At 39.6% G+C, this 19488-nt stretch overlaps 1 protein-coding gene and 1 long non-coding RNA gene across 2 annotated transcripts in view; one reads left to right on the top strand and one right to left on the bottom strand.

Moving 5' to 3' along the window:
- The window catches only part of LOC110529773 (sodium/potassium/calcium exchanger 4), a 75916-nt gene that overhangs the window by 15204 nt on the left and 41224 nt on the right, over positions 1–19488 (top strand). The window lies entirely within an intron of this gene.
- On the bottom strand, positions 10000–14292 carry LOC149981491 (uncharacterized). Its single transcript, XR_016497736.1, has 3 exons — positions 14154–14292; positions 10604–10688; positions 10000–10391 (listed from the first exon to the last, which is right to left on the bottom strand). It is a non-coding gene; the product is annotated as an uncharacterized LOC149981491 (long non-coding RNA).

Here is a 19488-nt window from a genome sequence, read left to right as displayed (position 1 = left end):
TGGTTTTAGATACTGCATCACACTAATCTGGAAGAAGGAACAAGGGAGGGAGGGATGTGGAGGGGGAGAGGTGAGTGTATGTTGCGTGTTTTTGGCATGGAGCGAGAGGAGAAGGTGAGTCACACTGCCCCCAAAATTGACACGTTATGGCGCTGGCAGCCTTGATACGGCTGTGTATATATACACACACTACTGGTCAAAAGTTTTAGTACACCTACTCATTGAAGGGGTGTTTCTTTATTTTTTTACTATTTTCTACATTGTAGAATAATAGTGAAGATATCAAACTATGTAGAATCATCTAGTAACCCCCCCAAAAGTGGTAATTAAACAAATCAAAATATATTTTTTATTTTAGATTGTGCAAAGCTGTCATCAAGGCAAAGGGTGGCTACTTTGAATAATCTTGGCATTCTCTCAACCAGCTTCATGAGGTATTCACCTCATGAAGTTCCCACATATACTGAGCACTTGTTGGCAGCTTTTCAATCACTCTGCAGTCCAACTCATCCCAAACCATCTCAATTGGGTTGAGGTTGGTTGATTGTCGAGGCCATGTCATCTGATGCAGCACTCCATCACTCTCCTTCTTGGTCAACTAGCCTAGAGGTGGGGTTTGGGTCATTGTCCTGTTGAAAAACAAAGGATAGTCCCACTATTGCTGCAGAATGCTGTGGTAGCCATGCTGGTTAAGTATGCTGTGAATTCTAAATAAATCGCTGACAGCGTCACCAGCAAAGCACCATCACACCTCCTGATCCATGTTTCACTGTGGGAACCACACATGCGGAGATCATCTGTTCACCTACTCTGCGTCTCACAAAGACTCGGCGGCTGGAATCAAAAATCTCAAATGACATTTTATTTGTCACATACATGTGTTTAGAAGATGTTATTGTGGGGGTAGCAAAATGCATGTGCTTCTAATTCCGACAGTGCAGTAATATCTAACAATGTCACAACAAATACCTAATACACACAAATCTAAGTAATGGAATTAAGAATATTTAAATATATGGACGAGCAATGTCAGAGCAGCATACACTGAGATACAGTAGATAGTATAGACTACAGTTAAAGTCGGAAGTTTACATACACCTTAGCCAAATGCATTTAAACTCAGATTTTCACAATTACTGACATTTAATCCTAGTAAAAAATGTACCTGTTTTAGGTCAGTTAGGATCACCACTTCATTTTAAGAATGTGAAATGTCAGAATAATAGTAGAGAATTATTTATTTCAGCTATTATTTCTTTCATCACATTCCCAGTGGGTCAGAAGTTTACATGCATTCAATTAGTATTTGGTAGCATTGCCTTTAAATGGTTTAACTTAGGTCAAACGTTTCAGGTAGCCTTCCACAAGCTTCCCACAATAAGTTGGGTGAATTTTGACCCGTTCCTCCTGACAGAGCTGGTATAACTGAGTCAGGTTTGTAGGCCTCTTTGCTTGCACATGTTTTTTCAGTTCTGCCCACACATTTTCTATAGGATTGAGGTCAGGGCTTTGTGATGGAAACTCCAATACCTTGACTTTGTTGTCCTTAAGCCATTTTGTCACATTGTTCATTTGGAAGACCCATTTGCGACCAAGCTTTAACTTCCTGACTGATGTCTTGAGATGTTGCTTCAATATAGCCACATACGTTTCCTGCCTCATGATGCCATCTATTTGGTGAAGTGCACCAGTCCCTCCTGCTGCAAAGCACCCCCACAACATGATGCTGCCACCCCCGTGCTTCACGGTTGGGATGATGTTCTTCAGCTTGCAAGCATTCCCTTTTTTCCCTCCAAACATAACTATGGTCATTATGGCCAAACAGTTATATTTTTGTTTCATCAGACCAGAGGACATCTGAGCGGTATGATGGCTGCGTGGTCCCATGGTGTTTATACTTGCATACTATTGTTTGTACAGATGAACATGGTACCTTCAGGTGTTTGGAAATTGCTCCCAAGGATGAACCAGACTTGTGGAGGTCTATTTTTTTCTGAGGTCTTGGCTGGTTTCTTTTGATTTTCCCATGATGTCAAGCAAAGAGGCACTGAGTTTGAAGGTAGGCCTTGAAATACATCCACAGGTACACTTCCAATTGACTCAAATGATTCAATTAAACTATCAGAAGCTTCTAAAGCCATTACTTAGTTTTCTGGAATTTTCCAAGCTGTTTTAAAGGCACAGTCAACTTAGTGTATGTGAACTTCTGACCTACTGGAATTGTGATACAGTGAAATAATCTGTATATGAACAATTGTTGGAAAAATGACTTGTGCCATCCACAAAATAGATGTCCTAACCGACTTGCCAAACTATAGTTTGTTAACAAGAAATTTGTGGAGTGGTTGAAAAACAAGTTTTAATGACTCCAACCTAAGTGTATGTAAACCTCCGACTTCAACTGTACATGTGAGATGAGTAATGCAAGATATGTAAACATTATTAAAGGGACTTTATTAAAGTGTCTAGTGTTCCATTTATTAAAGTGGCCAATGATTTTAAGTCTGTGTATTTAGTCTGCAGCCTCTCTGTGCTAGTGATGGTAATTTAACAGTCTGATGGCCTTGAAATAGAAGCTGTTTTTCAGTCTCCTTTGTCCCAGCTTTGACAGATTTCCACTGGGCTAATGTCCATTGCTTGTGTTTCTTGGCCCAAGCAAGTCTCTTCTTATTATTATTGGTGTCCTTTAGTAGTGGTTTCTTTGCAGCAATTTGACCATGAAGGCCTGATTCATGTAGTCTCCTATGTTGATGTTGATGTGTCTGGTATGTGAACTCTATGAAGCATTTATTTGTGCTGCAATCTGAGTTGCAGTTAATTGCTGATTTCTGAGACTGGTAATTCTAATGAACTTATCCACTGCAGCAGAAGTAACTCTGGATCTTCCTTTCCTGTGGCGGTCCTCAAGAGAGCCAGTTTCATCAAAGCGCTTGATGGTTTTTGCGATTGCACTTGAAGAAACTTTCAAAGTTCTTGAAATTTTCTGTATTAACTGATGGACTGTAATTTGTCTTAGCTCATTTGAGCTGTTCTTGCCATAATATGGACTTCAAATAGGGCTACCTTCTGTATACCAACCCTAACTTGTCACAACACAACTGATTGGTTCAAACGCATTAAGGAAAGAAATTCATTTGATTTGAAATTCCACAAATTAATTAATCATCCATTAAGAATGATGGAGGCCACTGTGTTCTTGGGGCGCTTCACTGCTGCAACATTTTTTGGTACCCTTCCCCAGATCTGTTCCTCGACACAATCCTGTCTCTGAGCTCTATGGACTATTCCTTCAACCTCATGGTTTGGTTTTTGCTCTGAAATACACTGTCAATTATATAGACAGGTGTGTGCCTTTCCAGAGCATGTCCAATCGATTGAATTTACCGTAGGAGGACTCTAATCAAGTTGTAGAAACATCTCAAGGGTGTCCAATGGAAATAGGATGCACTTGAGCTCAATTTTGAGTCTCGTAGCAAAGGGTGTGAATAGTTACGTAAATAAGGTATTTCTGTCTATTAATTTGAATACATTTGCAAACATTTCTACAAACCTGTTTTTTTCTTTGTCATTATGGGGATTGTTTGTATATTGCTGAGATGTTTTATTTGATTAAAATCAATTTCAGAATAAGGCTGTAACGTAACAAAATGTGGAAAAAGTCAAGGTTTCTGAATACTTTCCGACGGCACTGTGTATATACATATATGTGTGTTTGTGTGTCTGCGAGAGAGACGGGGCTGGAGAAAATGAGGTACAGTAGAGGCTGTAGGATAATTGACTTAAGGGTTGAGTGCCAGAGTCAGAAGTGTGGCGGTGAGAAGCCGTAGCCTGCTCTTCAGCCCAGCCTCCCTGCTCACCCTCCCTTGGTGGCGAGTCATGCAGGTTTGTCCATTTTGGGAAACACCAGAAGGCATTTTAAAAGGGGAATTACACAAGCAGAGGATTATGCTGCTACCGCGTAATGGAACCTGACCTTGCTTCTGCTTCTTGCTCGCAAGCCAACAGGAAAAACAATACAGGGCCTTGTTCATTTGCCACCAAACGGGAGAAAGTGGACTGAAGCGATTCCGTGAAGGTGGCTACACGGAATCGTTTCCCGGCCCCGTCAGCAAAAGTTTGCGCACTCAGTTCGTAATCAGAAATCTCGTTGTTTACCTAGCAGTGGACATGATCACGTGCAGTTCATGAAAGTTAACAAACACGTGATCAGATGGTTATTGTCTACAACATCGCAGATGTCATCTGAGGATTGATTACCGAGAAAGATAGCAAGCCAGCGAGGCAAAGGAAAATATTAGGAAGTTGTTGCTAATGTTTGGTACACTCCGAGTACTTGTTGAACATAGCTATAACTATCAGTCTCTAGTGTTTTCATGTTCGTCACTTAAGTTTGTCAAGGTCTCGACATCAGCGTAAGCGTGATAAACAAAACATTGCTCTATTGCAAACGCTCATTTCCTTTTTCCATTGCAAAACGTTTTAAAATGTTGGGTACCCCATTGAACAGAACCCAGTAGAGAGAATGGGTGAATGAGTGAGTGTACCAGGAGGCTGAAAGATTTTTGCAAGGGCCCTCCTCAAAAAGTTCTACAGCTGCACCATTGAGAGCATCTTGACTGGCTGCATCACCACTTGGCACGGCAACTGCAAAGCAACCGACTGCGACGCTCGACAGAGAGTGGTGAGTACGGCCCACTACATCACTGGGCCCGAGCTCCCTGTCATCCTGGACTTCTATACCAGATGGTGTCAGAGCTCAGAGTCCCAAAACATTTTCAAAGACTCCAGTCACCCAAGACTGTCTTCTGCTACTTCATGGCAAGCCATACAAATGCAACAAGTCTGGAAACAAAATAACCCTGAACAACTTCTACCCCACAAGCCTTAAGCTTGCTAAGCAATACTGTTAAATAGCCTATCAAATGGCTACCCAGACTAACTGCATTGAGCCTTTTTATGCACAGACTCTCTTGCACTGACTCTATGCGCACACACTGGACTCTACCCACACACTCACACCTATTTACACTGACACCCCAACACACACACTACATACGCCCACACACACAAGCGCGAACATGCGCACACATGCATACTGACGCCAAACACACACACTTTCACACTCGCCACATACGCTGCTGTGCCTGTCTATTATCTATCCTTTTGCCTAGCCACTTTATCCCTACCTACAGTGCCTTCAGAAATGATTCCCACCATTTGACTTTCTCCACATGTGTTACAGCCTGAATTTAAAATGGATTCCATTTAGATTTTGTTTCACTGATCTACACACAATAACCCATAATGTCAAAGTGGAATTATATATTTTTTGAACAGGTTTATAAATTCATAAAAATTAAAAGCTGAAATGTCCTGAGTCAATAAGTATTCAACCCCTTTGTTATGGCAAGCCTCAATAAGCTTAGGACTAACAATTTGCTTAACAAGTCACATAAGTTGCATGGACTCACTCTGTGGGCAATAATAGTGTTTAACAAGATTTTTAAATGACAAACTCATCTCTGTAGCCGACACATACAATTATCTGTAAGGTCTCTCAGTGGAGCAGTGCATCTCAAACACAGATTCAACCACAAAGACCATGGAGGTTTTCCAATGCCTCGCAAAGAAGGGCACCTATTGGTAGATGGATAAAAATAAAGCATAAACAGATATTGAATATCCTTTTGAGCATGGTGAAGTTATTAATTACTTTCGATGGTGTATCAATACACCCAGTCACTACCAAAGATACAGTTGTCTTTCCTAACTCAGTTGCCGGTGAGGAAGGATACCTCACAGGGATTTCACCATGAGGCCAATGGTGACTTTAAAACAGTTACAGAGTTGAATGGCTGTGATAGGAGAACATTGAGGATGGATCAACAGCAGTGCAGTTATTCCACAATACTAACCTAATTAACAGAGTGCAAAAAATGTGGGGTAATTTTGACAACCCAGTACTGGGTCAATATTGGGCAAACACAGCATTGGGTTAATTCAACCCAGCGGGCTTGGGTTGTGCTTCTAACCCAACAAATTAGACTATATTGCTGGGTTAAAACAACCCAGTGTGTTGGGTTGTGACAAACCCAGCACATTGGGTAGGGGGATTGACCCAGAGGTCATTCTAATTTCAATTTTGCGTGCATATTTTAGCCTTCTCTACCATCCCATACACTCAAGATACAATGTTGAATTTAAAATAATTAATTTCTATTGCCTGCATTTCAGAACATATCAAATGTATTTATATAGCCCTTACATCAGCTGATATCTCAAAGTGCTGTACAGAAACCCAGCATAAAACCCCAAACAGCAAGCAATGCAGGTGTAGAAGCACAGTGGCTAGGAAAAACTCCCTTTCTGACATCATGTCAGAAAATGTACAAGAATATATTTTTAAATAGCACATTGAAACAAAGCCCTATTGTCTAAATATGTATTCATTCACAAGATATGACTACATCAGATAGGATTGTTTATTATAATTTATTTTTATTATTTCATGAACCCGAAAAGTCCAAACATCAGAATAAAGCCTCAGTTGAAATGGATGTGAACACTTCGATTGCAATCTCAGAAAAACACAGCTTGCATGCGTGTGACACTGTCTGTTTTAAGTGGTAGTAACACAGATCTGTCTATCAGACGGTGCCAGAGCTAATCAATGGATATTCACATTCATTGACACACTACAGCTATCTTAGGTGACAGCACACACACACACACACACACACACACACACACACACACCATGCTGTTTTGCCATACAATAATCGTCTACATTTGGGTTGAGTTAAAACCATTCTTACACAGCACAAGTGTAAAATAAACATTTGAAGGACACTACTAAGGACATGGACTAATGACTCGTTACTTAACTCTATTTCATTATTAAAGCACTTTTCACAATCCCCAATGTAACATTTGTATTTTAAAATGAATTGTAATAGAATGAACATGTACTAGAACGCACTTCAGTAGTTGAACTAAAGGCAAACGAGACAAATACCATACCGTAAGCAAAAAACAGGCACAAATGCATTAAACAAAATAAAAGTCCATTTAACAGAGCTATAAATAGTGGCTTAAGTGCATATTAGCATCGGAACGAGACACTTCTGGCTCATCCAGCCATTGATCTAGTCATTCACAGGAACACATCAGCCGGAGGGCTGTGCTTCCTCCTGTCACTTCTCACACTACATACAAGAGCAGAAAAGTATCCACTATTGTTCAGTGGAAAAAAGACATGCGCGCAGCCGTCGTACTGTGAGCTATTCTGTTCCTGGTAGCCAATACACTGTGGTCTGTAGGAGTTCCCATGCTGGGGCACAGTGGGAAAGTTGTTATGAAGCACATAATAGGGCTTGAAGCACACATCCAGTGCCACAAGCAGTGTACCTTGCTCCAATGCCCGTCCACTAATGACCATAAACACCTGTAAGCAGTCCCCAAGAGTCAACACAAATGGGTAGGGTCTGGACACCTCCGCCTGGTGCAGTTAATCAACCATGTTGGTCCCAACCTGTTGGTGAAATCATTTGATTTTAGAATATGAGGACTTGTGCAAATCATGGAGGCACACTGACAATGCCATCACACATTGTATTTTGTATATTTTATTGCCATTTATGTCAATCAACACCCAATCCCTGTTTTAAAGCCTATACCTTCCATTAATTTTGGGCTGGAGCTCATAGGTCCATTTACACAACACTAACCATGTTTCCATCCAACCATTTCATGCAGATGAATTACCTGATGCATGAAAAAAGTCAGAGCTGGTGGAAACATGAAATGCTGGTGCAATTTTATAAATGCCTACAGACAATTTGTTTGTTCGACATGGGATCTTTTTGTGTAGTTAAAATTAATTATGCAAGAAATGGCAGTGGAAACTCAGCAGTTAATTAGCTACAGATGAAATAAGTTAAACTTCACAGGATCGTAAAAGTGCAAGGTGATGAGCTTGATGCTCCTTTCCAATAAATATTGAGGGTCTAATTTTGGTGACATGATCGATGCTTGGTGGCCGTTTGACAATGTAAATATCTCTCTTATCCGTAATAATCTCATGATGTAGATAGCCTACCACAACTGTATGTGCGAGCTGTTGACTAGAGCTCATGTGTCAAGACCAGAGTGGGCACATTCCCTATATAATGCAACAGTTTGTGACAAAACCATCAGTAGAGTTGAAAATGATGGAAACCCATTTAACTTCTATTTTTTTTATTCGATACATGGGAATTTAACGGCAACATACATTTTTATGTACACTACATCATCAAGCACAGCCTTTTCTCCGCAAAAGTCAGTTTGCTGGAAACATCTCCAGTGGGAAAATGCGCAACAGATTTTGGAATGCTGTTCCTTTCATTCAAGGTTTACAAAATGCCATACTCTAATTATCCCAATAATTTCCCTAGGCTGGAAGTAATTCGCATATCTTGAAGACTGGTGTTGGGAGGACCACTGGCAGAAGTCTTAAAGCAATGTCACTGTTGTGGAAATTCTAGAGGGACACTTGAAGTGTCCATTTGCACATAGACTTATTTTTTTTCTATTGTGTTATTGACTGTACGCTTGTTTATTCCATGTGTAACTCTGTGTTGTTGTTTGTGTCGCACTGCTTTGCTTTATCTTGGCCAGGTTGCAGTTGTAAATGAGAACTTGTTCTCAACTAGCTTACCTGGTTAAATTAAGGTCAAATAAAAAAAATAAAGTACATTAATTAATGTACTTAAATTAATCATTGTTTATTATCAGCACACTGGAGTGGTTCCAACCAACTCAATGCACCAAGTACACATGTCGATCAGGAGCTCTATCGGAGCAGTCCTGTTAGATATTTTATATACAGACAAGTTACATTTGCATGATTTAGCTTATTCATCATTCATAATTAATTAATAATTAACATTTGCTTCATTCATGTGACTGACCAATACTGGGTCATGCATGTGACAGACCAATATCTCATGATGCTTCTTCTCTCTAATCTGAGACCTTGAAACTGAGATCTTTCATTATCAAAACAAGGGTCAGGGCATAATACCAAATTGCAGATATTGATAGTGAGGATTCGTTCAATTAGTTACTTGCATGAACACAGAAATTGGTTAATAGAAAAGCACCAACATAATGTTCCATCACATTTCATCCTCTTATCACTCAATCTGTGATAATTATCATTGTCACGCTGGTATAAAGGATTTGGAGACAGGTGCAGGAATACACAATAGGGGTTTTAATACACCCAAAACAAGCACGTATACAAAAACACAGCCTTCTCCTAAGACTAGCTTACTGCTACTTCCTATACATATATGATAACTCTAGATAACATTATAGATTAAAAAAACTCAGGTTATAGAACTGGTTGGGGTATTCTTTCAGACACGCACCTCTTTCACATGCACACAACTCTCACATCCACATTCACTTAGTACTATTCCCAAACACACTCTAATCTCCCTTATTACCCCATGAGCATCTTCAACGATTATCCTGTTACTTCCTATGCACCATATATATTTATATACACCTCGTGCTATTATCAGTGGCTGCAGACCATGTAAACACTTCTCTTATGAATGCCCACAGACAGCTGTCAGCGGGGCATTCCATTCCATTACTTGTCCTCTTTTGGTCAGACGGGAAATTTCCCTCACGCTTCATAACATTTTCCATCACATCACCTTGTGTATCTGAAGAGAAGAATATTTAGTGAATAACTTATAGTGAATAAATAAATTAGCATCTGAGGCACCACCAGCAGGGTAATTTCAAACTATACCTGCACTTCGAAGAGAAGATCTTGAGCCTGCTTCTCTCTGGGCTGGCGAAGCGAAGTTTTTTTTGTCCTTGTAGACCGCGATCCAGCTATTAGTCAGTTTCCTGGAGCAGTCTGGCTTTAAATTGTAGAAGTCCTGAGCAGTAGTAGTATCTGTAGTGACAGATAATTACTTTTTTTGTAATATGTTATTTATCTTTTTCTTTTGACAAACAAAAACATACATTGACAAAAACAATACACAACTTAACATTTACATACAGTACATATTCACAAAAATGTATGATATCACACTTGCTCAGATCCACGTTCACACAGTAGCCACACCCAATGCCGTTTCTAATTTTAAAATCCAAACAATGAGGTCTCAACCCTAAGAGGAAAAAAACGCATTTGAGAGAACCAATAGCACAATATTTTAGCAAATATTGTATTAACAAACGTGGATACTCTCAGACTATCTCGATTGTCTTGGCCCCATTCGGGCTGGTCCTCTGGATTGCGGTCTCCTTCAGGTACTCCGCAACCTGGTTTGCCGGCCAGATGTTGTTGTGCCACTTGGTCACGTGGGCTGCCGTCTCACATTTAACTGTTGTGAGCACGAAGTATTCAATTAATTATACATTTATTTCAAAAATGTGTTTTCAAAATACCCAAATCTTTCAACATGTACCTGGCAAGACCCCTCTACTGCTCAAGCTCAGTGTGTCGCTTGGTGTGTCTACAGTCCTATGTATTCATGTGTGTGTCCCGTGGACCTCTCCTCGTGTATAAAAAAGGTGCCGTTTACAGAATACTCACTGCTTGTAAGGCATTTATGTTCTTTAACTTCAGGCCATAGTCAAGCCATCCAAAAGTAAGAGGGTTTCCTGGTCCATCTCTTCCGCTGAAAAAAATAGGGTAAAAGGGAAAGGGGATACCAAATCAGTTGCACAACTGAATGCATTAACCTGTTAAGGTATAGGGGGCAGCATTTTCACTTTTGGATAAATAGCGTGCCCAATTTCAAATTTCTGCTACTCATGCCAGGAATATAAGATATGCATATTATTAGTAGATGGGGATAGAAAACACTGAAGTTTCTAAAACTATTTGAATCATGTCTGTGAGTAAAACAAAACTTATGTAGCAGGCAAAACCCAGAGGACTAACTGTTCAGAATGTTTTATTTTTTTTTGCCTCTGACTGTTCCCTGAGTTGTCATTGCCATGGGATATTTATTGGGAACCTGTTTTCAGTTCCTACCGCTTCCACTGGATGTCACCAGTCTTTGGAATTTGGTTGAGGTTATTCATTTGTGCAATGAAGAAGAGGCACATCCAGGAACAACGTTACACTATTGAGAGTTGCGCAATACGTAAAAAGGAGCATGGTTTGTTTACTTCCTGTATTGAAAGCAGATTGTGCCGTCTACAATGATCGATTATTAACGTTTAAAAATACCTAAAGTTGTATTACAAAATAGTTCAAAATATTTGGGCAAAGTTTATAGGCAACTTTTGAAATATTGTGTAGTTGCGTTTTTTGGAAGCTGTTTTTTTCTGGATCAAACGCGTCAAATAAATGGACATTTGGATATATATGGACGGAATTAATCAAACAAAAGGACCAATTGTGATGTTTATGGGACATATTGGAGTGCCAACAAAAAGAAGCTCATCAAAGGTAATGCATGTTTTATATTTTATTTCAGCGTTTTGTGTAGCGCCTGCAGGGTTGAAATATGCTAATCTCTTGGTTGACATTGTGCTGTCATCAGGTAATAGCTTCTTATGCTTTCGCCGAAAAGCCTTTTTAAAATGTTGGCTGGATTCACAACGAGTGTAGCTTTAATTGAGTATCTTACATGTGTGATTTAATGAAAGTTTGATTTTTATATAATTTTATTTTATTTGCCGTGCTGCATTTTCCCTGTTTTTTTTCCAAGTGGAACGCAACCGTCCCCTATACCATAAGAAGTTAAACCAAAATGTGTCTTCCGCTGCTTTAATCGACATCCACGTCTTTGGCACCCAGGGAGCAGTTGTTGTTGGGGGTTAACTGCCTTGCTCAAGTGGCTGAACGGCATAATTCGCCGCCTTGCTGGTTTAGGGATTTGAACCAACAACCTATAAGTTACTGACCCTACAATATTTCTGTATACAAAATAGTGCCGTTGCGCCCTCGAGCAAGGCACTTTACCCCTAAGTACCCATGAGCTGCTCCTAGCCTGTGATGTGTGTCAGATTGGTCACTGTGACAGAATAGACTATCTATGGTATCTGTGCATGTAATGTATCTAGTTCCAACGTGTCTGATTGGTTCTAAGAGGCTTTGGTGAAGTTAAGTATTTCTAGTATCCATTAATTAATTAATTAATAACCTCTTGGAACTCTAGGGGCAGTATTTTCATTTTTGGAAAAAAAAACATTCCCGTTTTAAACGGGATATTTTGTCAGGAAAAGATGCTAGAATATGCATATAGTTGACGGCTTTCGATAGAAAACACTCTAACGTTTCCAAAACTGCAAAGATATTGTCTGTGAGTATAACAGAACTGATGTTGCAAGCGAAAGCCTGAGAAAAATCCATCCGGAAGTGCCCCAGGTTTTGAAAGCGCTGCGTTCCAATGACTCCCTATATGGCTGTGAATGTTCCATCAACGAGCTTACGCTTTCTACGTATTCCCCAAGGTGTCTACAGCATAGTGACATAGTTTTACGCATTTCTGTTGAAGAATAGCCGTATGGGGGCACATTGCGTAAGTGGTCACATGGTGGCTCCGAGAGAGATTCTCGCGTAAAATACAGAGGTAGCCATTACTCCAATCGGTCCTAGAGAAAAAGGAATTGTCCCGACGGATATATTATCGAATAGATATTAGAGAAACACCTTGAGGATGGATTCTAAACAAGGTTTGCCATGTTTGTCATTATTATGGAGCTAATTTGGAAAAAAATTTGGCGTTGTGGTGACCGCAATTTCCGGGCGATTTCTCAGCCAAACGTGAAGAATAACAAACAGAGCTGTTTTGCCTACAAAAATAATATTTTGGGAAAAAAATTAACTTTGGCTATCTACCTGGGAGTCTCGTGAGTGAAAACATCCGAAGTTCATCAAAGATAAACTATTTAATTTGATTGCTTTTCTGATTTCCATGACAAGGTTGCCTGCTGCTAGCAAGGCATAATGCTATGCTAGGCTATTATAAACTTACACAAATGCTTGTCTAGCGTTGGCTGTAAAGCATATTTTGAAAATCTGAGATGACAGGGTGATTAACAAAGGGCTAAGCTGTGTCTCAATATATTTCATTTGTGATTTTCATGAATAGGTATATTTTCTAGGGATATTTATGTCCGCTGCGTTATGCTAATTAGTTTCAGGCGATGATTACGCTCCCGGGTCCGGGATGGGTAGTATCAAGGTTGTATTATAGGTTATCGATGACAATGTGGAAAAATGCTGTTTTACACAGGGTCAATGAAAATCTGTGTTTTTCTCCCCCCAAAGCTCTGTCTCCACTCAAAAAGGAATTACTCAGTTTTACTTACCCTCAAACTTTGGAATGAAAGGGGCCAGGTTCCCTCATTCGGTGTATCTTTACAAAGCTGTCCATTCATTAGCATTGACCTCTGTATTTAACCTTTCTGATCTCCCCATCCCGGATCCGGGTTCGTGAATACAGACTCAAGCTCATTACCATAACGCAACGTTAACTATTCATGAAAATCGCAAATGAAATGAAATAAATATGCTAGCTCTCAAGCTTAGCCTTTTGTAAACAACACTGTCATCTCAGATTTTCAAAATATGCTTCTCAACCATTGCAAAACAAGCATTTGTGTAACAGTATTGATGGCTAACGTAGCATTTAGCATTAGCATTCAGCTGGCAACATTTACACAAAAAAACAGAAAAGCATTCAAAAAAATCATTTACCTTTGAAGAACTTCAGATGTTTTCAATGAGGAGACTCTCAGATAGCAAATGTTCAGTTTTTCCTGAAAGATGATTTGTTTAGGACAAATCGCTCCGTTTTCTGCGTCACGTTTAGCTATGAAAAAACCCCTGTATCCAGGATTGTGTAAATCTATCAGCAAGCTCATTAGCATAACACAACGTTAACTATTTATGAAAATCGCAAATGAAATGAAATAAATATGCCATCTCTCAAGCTTAGCCTTTTGTAAACAACACTGTCATCTCAGATTTTCAAAATATGCTTCTCAACCATAGGAAAACAATAATTTGTGTAAAAGTAGCTAGCTAGAGTTAGCATTTCGCGTTAGCATTTAGCGTTAGCATTAGCGTTAGCATCCAGCACGCAACATTAACAAAAACATAAAAGCCTTCAAATAAAATCATTTACCTTTGAAGAACTTCTGATGTTTTCAATGAGGATACTCTCAGTTAGATAGCAGATGCTCAGTTTTTCCAAAAAGATTCCTTGTGTATTAGAAATAGCTCCGTTTTATACATCACATTTGGCTACCAAAAAAAATCCATAAATTCAGTCCTCAAAACGCAAACTTTTTTCCAAATTAACTCCATAATATCGACTGAAAACATGGCAAACGTTGTTTAGAATCAATCATCAAGGTGTTTTTCACATATCTCTTCATTGATACATCGTTCTTGGACACATGCTTTCTCCCCTGAATCAAATGGTAAAGTAGAAGCAGCTGGCAATTGCGCACCGAATTCGACGCAGGACACCAGGCGGACACTTGGAAAATGTAGTCTCTTATGGTCAATCTTCCAATGATATGCCTACAAATACGTCACAATGCTGCTAAGACCTTGGGCGAACGACAGAAAGTGTAGGCTCATTCGTTGCGCAATCACAGCCATATAAGGAGAGAATGGAAAACAGAGCTTCAGAAATTCTGCTAATTCCTGGGTGATGCATCATCTTGGTTTCGCCTGTAGAATGAGTTCTGGGGCACTTACAGACAAAATCTTTGCAGATTCTGAAACTTCAGAGTGTTTTCTTTCCAAAACTGTCAAGAATATGCATAGTCGAGCATCTTTTCGTGACAAAATATCGCGCTTAAAACGGGAACTTTTTTTATCCAAAAATGAAATAGCGCCCCTAGAACTCTAACAGGTTAAGTACAGAAATCAAGAAATGTTAGAAACATAGTTTAGCTAGCTGGCTCGAAATAACTTGGCTACGTCAAATTTAAGGTAAACTCTAACTTTAGCTAGCTAACCGAATTTGCATCCATCCTCCAACTTCACAAGTCTGACAAAAACTGCCACTGTCAGAAACCATTGAAAACCAGTGCAGTAACGCTAACAAACTCCATCAATCACCATGCAAGCATGAGATAAGCTTGCCAAATAGCTTGGTTAAATTGATCCAGATGCAGAATAAGTAAAATCTCCAGCTAATTTAGCTAACGTAGTTAACGAGTGAAACCATGCCCGATACAGCCCAGAAGAAGTGTCACACTAAGGTAGCTAATAACTTTAGTTAGCTATCGTTACAGACACTGACATAGTTAGCTAGCTATCTAGCCAAACGCTGCCAAAAAACGTACATTTAGTTATATTCTGCGACAACACTTCAGTAAGCTATCGTCGCGAGCATGGTAACGAGGCTAAAGAGCTGCTCCTAGCTAGCTAATGTTACCACAGCCAGAGATATTAGCACATAAAATTATATTAGCATAGAAAACGCTCAAGATAACGTTAGCTAGCTACCTAATTATGATAGGATAACCTATTTAACCTGAATGACCATCAAATTCGTAACGTTTGTTACTTACCGTTTTCATGGTTTTCAGTAAGCCAAAACACCTTCAGTTTGTCTAAATAACGTTAGCCGTTTTCCACTCGTCAGTCACTCAGTCGCACTAGCTAGAATTAAAATACTTCCAAGTATTCTGGTGGACTTCATGCGTTGGTGGTGGGAAAATTAACCCATCAGCTGGGTCAAATATCCATATCCCAACCTTAGTAATAACCCAGCAACAACAGTCCAACCTTGCTGTATTTACAGAAAACAACCCAACTATTGACCCAATGGCTGCAACCCAGCAATTGGGTCATCCAAACAACCCAACCATTTTTTGGTGTAATTTACATGTGAAAACCATGCATGCAAGAAGCCTTGACCTGTCTGGTGCACACATATTTCTCTGTCCTCAGTTTGATTGAATGCCTAAATCTGTATTTTTGCCTTGTAACTGATTGCCTCTAGACAGAGAGAAAGGAAAACACATGACCAAGATGAGCTAGCAATTAGTTTAAATCAATGAAAGATCTAATTGTTAAAAATAATATATGGGCTACGTTTGAGGAAAAATAAATGCATTTACTTTTTCAATCTTGTGTAGAGCTGATAGACATACCCAAGACGACAAAGCTGTAATCGCCACCAAAGGTTTTCTACAAAATATTGACTTAGGGGTGTGAATACTTATGTACAGTTGAAGTCGGAAGTTTACATACACTTAGGTTGGAGTCATTAAAACAAGTTTTTATACCACTCCACAAATTTATTGTTAACAACTATAGTTTTGGAGAGTCAGTTATGACGTGCATGACACAAGTAATTTCTCCAACAATTGTTTACAGACAGATTATTTCACTTGTAATTCACTGTATCACAATTCCAGTGGGTCAGAAGTTTACATACACTAAGTTGAATGTGCCTTTAAATTGTTTGGAAAATTCCAGATAATGAAGTCATGGCTTTAGAAGCTTCTGATAGGCTAATTGACATCATTTGAGTCAATTGAAGGTGTACCTGTTGATGTATTTCAAGGCCTACCTTCAAACTCAGTGCCTCTTTGCTTGACATAATGGGAAAGTCAATAGAAATCAGCCAAGACCTCAGAAAAAAGGTTGTAGACCTCCACAAGTCTGGTTCATCCTTGGGAGCAATTTCCAAACACCTGAAGGTACCATGTTCATCTGTACAAACACCATGGGACCACGCAGCCGTCATACAACTCAGGTAGGAGACGCGTTCTGTCTCCTAGAGATTAACGTACTTTGATGCGAAAAGTGCAAATCAATCTCAGAATAACAGCAAAGGACCCTGTGAAGATGCTGGAGGAAACGGGTACAAAATTATCTATATCCATAGTAAAACAAGTCCTATATCGACATAACCTGAAAGGCCACTCAGCAAGGAAGAAGCCACTGCTCCAAAACCAACATAAAAAAGCCAGACTACGGTTTGCAACTGCACATGGGGACAAAGATCGTACTTTTTGAAACAAAAATAGAACTGTTTGGCCATAATGACCATCGTTATGTTTGAAGGAAAAAGGGGGAGGCTTTCAAGCCGAAGAACACCATCCCAACTGTGAAGCACGGGGGTGGCAGCATCATGTTGTGGGGGTGCTTTGCTGCAGGAGGGACTGGTGCACTTCACAAAATAGATGGCATCATGAGGTAGGAAAATTGTGGATATTTTGAAGCAACATCTCCAGACATCAGTCAGGAAGTTAAAGGTTGGTCGCAAATGTGTCTTCCACATGGACCCCAAGCGTACTTTGAAAGTTGTGGCTTAAGGACAACAAAGTCAAGGTATTGGAGTTGCCATCACAAAGCCCGTACTTCAATCCCATAGAAAATCTGTGGGCAGAACTGAAAAAGTGTGTGCGAGCAAGAAGGCCTACAAACCCAACTCAGTTACACCAGCTCTCTCGGGGGGAATGGGCCAAAATTCACCCCACTTATTGTGGGAAGCTTGTGGAAGGCTACCCGAAACGTTTGACCCAAGTTAAACAATTTAAGGCAATGCTACCAAATACTAATTGAGTGTATGTAAGTTTCTGACCCACTGGGAATGTGATGAAAGAAATAATTCTCTCTACTATTATTCTGACATTTCACATTCTTAAAATGAAGTGGGGATCCTTATTGACCTAAGACATGGAAATTTACTACGATTAAATGTCAGGAATTGTGAAAAACTGAGTTTAAATGTATTTGGGTAAGGTGTATGTAAACTTCCGACTTCAACTGTAAATGAGGAATTTCATTTTCAATAAATTTGCTAACATTGCTAAACATGTTTTCACTTGGGATATTGAGTGTAGATGGGTGAGAAATATATTTCATCAATTTTGAATTCAGGCTGTAACGCAAACAAAATTTGGAATACGTAAAGGGGTGTGAATACCTTTTGAAGGCACTGTACTTGAGCTGTGTGTGTGTGTGTGTGTTTACCCAGCCATGTGGTGGGGAGGTTGAGGGAAGGTTGGAATGTGACAGAGAGGCACAGCTTGGTCTGGTTCGTCAACTGCCACATGCCAACATTTGGAAGCTCTGCGTTGTTGACATGGTATCTGGGTGTCACGGCAACATACTCAATGTGAGGCCTGACCCTGACCAGCAACTTTTTGTCACCTTTTATTTGAGGGTATTTTCATTTTTGCCCAATAGGAACTGAATGGTGAATCATGTATTATCATTTTAGAGTCACCTTTATTGTAAATAAGAATATAAAATGTTTCACGATACTTCTACATTAATGTGGATGCGACCATGGTTATCGATAATCAATCATGAATGATGATGAGTGAGAAAGTTAGAGGGTCAAAGATCATACCCCCCAGAAAATAACCTCTTAACCTCTCCGGTTATTGGTTTCATTTTTGCGGGGGTATGATTCTGTAACTTTCTCACTAATCATTCATCACAATTTATTTAGAGCTGAATATAAAAATGTTAGCTTAGCTGTCCAAATAAATATGGAGGAGTGTATGATGTCATTCGTCATGCCTGCCAATGATGTCTGGTGACACAATGAGTAATTATCTACAAAAAAAAATCTACAAATAATGAGTCACTGCTTCGTGATCGGTTACTTGCAGGTTTAATCATGTATATTTTCCAGTTGAATATTATGAAAGGTGCGCCAGTATAAAACATAAAATGCATGCATTACTATAATTGTTTCCGAATCTCCCGTAAATTGGATTCTGAAACGGAACATGGCATGTGTGTTTCCTAGGGGGGACATCTTTGGATCCCATAAATTTGGCAGAGAGGGCAGACCATATGCACAAAACATCTATGATACACACACATATTCAGGTATGTTGATGTACTAATGCATATGAAGATCCGTATGTCAAGTCCAAGCTTGACAAATGGAGTTATGTTGTGCGTGTGAGAAAGAGAGATGTGGGAGTGAGGAGAGCACTACCTAGGATCACAGGCCTAACGCCCAGACAGTTGTGGCCTATAGGATCTAGTATGCGGCAGGAGATTGTTGGATAACGACCTTATTGACCTATCAGTTGGTTGGTTTATGACTCAGAAACTTAGGATGCCCTAATGCCCACATGGTTAGCACTAGCAGGCAGAGACTTTATCTGGTAAACCCTCCAACACTTCCTCTGCTTGGACTTTGTGGATTACTCCTGGAGCTGATTATGTGTGTGTATGCATAGAGAAGATTGATGAACAAAAGTGTTGCCATTTATTGCACAAGTAGACGCCACTAGTCAGGTGTCCAAACAGAGAATCCAGTGGTTTATTTATAGATGTGTAGTTTAGCCTCTTTAGATGATTTTGTGGTTCTCTCTCTCTCTCTCCCTCTCTATCAGTTAGACTTCCCAAAGAAACAATCCCAAGCAAATGTGACAAAGGAGGAGTGACTTTTTTAGTTATTCTACTGTTGTCCTTTTCAGAATGTCCTTTGAACATAGGATGTATTTACTTGGTTTAAGAATGTAGCT

This window comes from Oncorhynchus mykiss, chromosome 8 (genome assembly GCF_057628025.1).
Source record: "Oncorhynchus mykiss isolate SJ-2025 chromosome 8, ASM5762802v1, whole genome shotgun sequence".
NCBI lineage: Eukaryota > Metazoa > Chordata > Actinopteri > Salmoniformes > Salmonidae > Oncorhynchus > Oncorhynchus mykiss.
Note: the sequence above shows the minus strand (reverse complement) of the source record. Positions and strands in the feature narration are given on the sequence as shown.